Source organism: Euleptes europaea, chromosome 18 (assembly GCF_029931775.1).
Source record: "Euleptes europaea isolate rEulEur1 chromosome 18, rEulEur1.hap1, whole genome shotgun sequence".
Lineage (NCBI taxonomy): Eukaryota > Metazoa > Chordata > Lepidosauria > Squamata > Sphaerodactylidae > Euleptes > Euleptes europaea.
Genome location: NC_079329.1, coordinates 6,513,423 through 6,516,262, shown reverse-complemented (window position 1 = coordinate 6,516,262; position 2,840 = coordinate 6,513,423).

The following is a 2,840-nucleotide window of genomic DNA, read 5'->3' as shown; positions in this document are numbered from 1 at the left end:
CTTGCGAGATGGGGGAGAAGGGGTCCTCCCCCTGGTGCCACTGCCCACTTTCCACCGTGCCTTTGAAAGGAAGACAGAGGGACCCCCTGTCTGGCACAGACAAGCAGTCACAGCCCTGCCTTGTGCTGGACTTAAGTCGCCACTAGCGTCTGGAGCCGTCGCTGCCTTCTGCCTGTCCAGCCAAAGTCTGAACCGCACGGCCCCGTACCATGATCAAAATTGTTCTAGGCTGGTTGCTTCTCTTCTGTGGAACTGCAACGACCACTTCTCTTAAGAGGGCTTCCCCCTCAAGATTTACCGCTGTCGCTAGCCAGTAGGTCTTCCAAACTTGCAGTCTTCTATCACCCAGCAAGCATCACGGTAGAATAGAGGTTTGAACAGAGATTCCCCCAGTGTCCTCGTGAGCATAAGTCTTAGCACTTCCTTTAAGAAACTTGAAGGAGGGAAAGAGCGGTAACGCGCACCGGCAGCCCAGAGGGAAGGGATATAAGGAGCTTGTGAGGATCACGAGCCAGCGTGGTGTAGTGGTTGAGAGCGGTGGACTCTGATCCGGAGAACCGGGTTCGATTCCCCACTCCTCCACATGAGCGGCGGACTCTAATCTGGTGAACTGGGTTGGTTTCCCCGCTCCTCGCCATGAAGCCAGCTGGGTGACCTTGGTCTAGTCACAGCTCTCTCCAAACTCTCTCAGCCCCACCTACCTCACAAGGTGTCTGTTGTGGGGAGAGGAAGGGAAGGTGATTGTAAGCCAGTTTGAGACTCCCTAAAGGTAGAGGAAATCGGGGTATAAAAACAAACTCTTCTTCTAGCAGTGCCCACTGGCAGAGCTAGGGTTGCTAAGTACCCGTGGCCAGGGGTGAAGGATGGGGAATAGGGCTGCCAGATCCAGGTTGGGAAACTCCTGGAGATTTGGGGATGGAGCCTGGGGAGGACAGGGACCTCAGTGGGGTACCATGCCAAAGAGCCCGCCCTCCAAAGCATCCATTTCCCCCAGGGGAACGGATCGCTGTAGTCTGGCGCTGAACTGTAATTCCATGAGATTCCCAGGTCCCACCTGGAGGCTGGGGGAGCTATAACCCACTTACATCCTTCAGGTATTTATCGCACTGAGGCCGGCAGCGGACACGACACACTGACCAGTCACGGGGCCAGAAAGGTTAACCCAAAGTGCTTCTTAAAGTGTGAATGATGCCTTTGCAAGAGTGGGGTGGAGAGATGTTTTGAGGTGCCTCTGTCTTCTTTGGGATGGCTGAACCAAGAAGTGTCAGGAGGCAGCGGGGAGGTTCTGGGCAAGTCTTGACTACCAGGGGGTGTTGCTCCATCTCCCATATTCCTTTGCGTCAGCAGCTTCCTGTATAAAGCGTGCATTAAGTTATTGGCAGGGCCGTGCCACAGCTCACCGAATAAATGTACCTTTTATACAAGCCTATTTCTGGGTCGACGGCGCTCGAGAGGTGGAAGGGAGAGGAGGAGCTATATTTCAGAGCAAAGTCTCCCCCCCCCCCCGTGCCTGTAAAAGGGGCTAAGTTTCTCTGACTGGTCAAAGATCTCAAGGGGGACGACAAAGGTTGAAGATGGTATTTCTCCGCTGTTGTCCAATGTGGGTTGGTAAATACTGACCGCCGGTTGTCACTGTTGACACTACGAGGCCATAAAATTTCTCCCTTCTGCTGACAACTGAAAACACAGCGGGCAGTGACTGTCTGCACCCACAATGTTATCTGCAAGAGTCCAGTTGCACCCTAAAGACTATGAACATAAGAAGAGCCTTGCTGGATCAGACCAAGGCCCATCAAGTCCAGCAGTCTGTTCACTCAGTGGCCAACCAGGTGCCTCTAGGAAGCCCACAAAGACAAGACGGCTGCAGCAGCACCATCATGCCTGTGTTCCACAGAGCCCAATATAATAGGCATGCATCGTGACTAGTATCCATTTTAACTAGTAGCCATGAATACCCCTTTCCTCCATGAACATGTCCACTCCCCTCTTCAAGCCTTCCAAGTTGGCAGCCATCACCACATCCTGGGGCAGGGAGTTCCACAATTCAACGCACAAAGAAATACTTCCTTTTATCTGTTTTGAATCTCTCACCCTCCAGTTTCAGCAGATGACCCCGTGTTCTAGTATTATGGGAGGGAGAAAAGCTCCTCCCTGTCCATTGTCTCCAAACCATGCATAATTTTATAGACTTCGATGTCTCCCCTCAGTCGCCTTTTTTCCAAGCTTAACAGCCCTAAGTGTTTTAACCGCTCCTCATAAGGCAGTTGCTCTAGTCCCCTAATCTCTGGCAGGGTGTGAGCGTTTGTGAGCTCACTTCTTCAGATACAGTATCTGAGCAGCGTAGTATCTGCATAAGTGAGCTGTGACTCACTAAAGCTCATACCCTGCCAAAAACTTTATTAGTCTTTAAGGTGCTACTAGGAGCCCCGGGCACAGAGTGGTAAGCTGCAGTACTGCAGTCCAAGCTCTGCTCACGACCTGAGTTTGATCCCGACGGGAGTCAGTTTCAGGTAGCCGGCTCAAGGTTGACTCAGCCTTCCATCCTTCCGAGGTCGGTGAAATGAGGACCCGGCTTGCTGGGGGTAAAGGGAAGATGACTGGGGAAGGCACTGGCAAACCACCCCGTAAACAAAGTCTGCCTAGTAAACGTTGGGGTGTGACATCACCCCATGAGTCACGAATGACCTGGTGCTTGCACAGGGGACCTTTCCCTTTTTTTAAGGTGCTACTGGACTCTTGTTCTTATTGCTATTGACAGACTAACATGGCTAACCATCGCGATCGACCACAATGCTGTGGTTTTTGAAAACAAGAATTACAACAGGCACCAGTCCACCAGT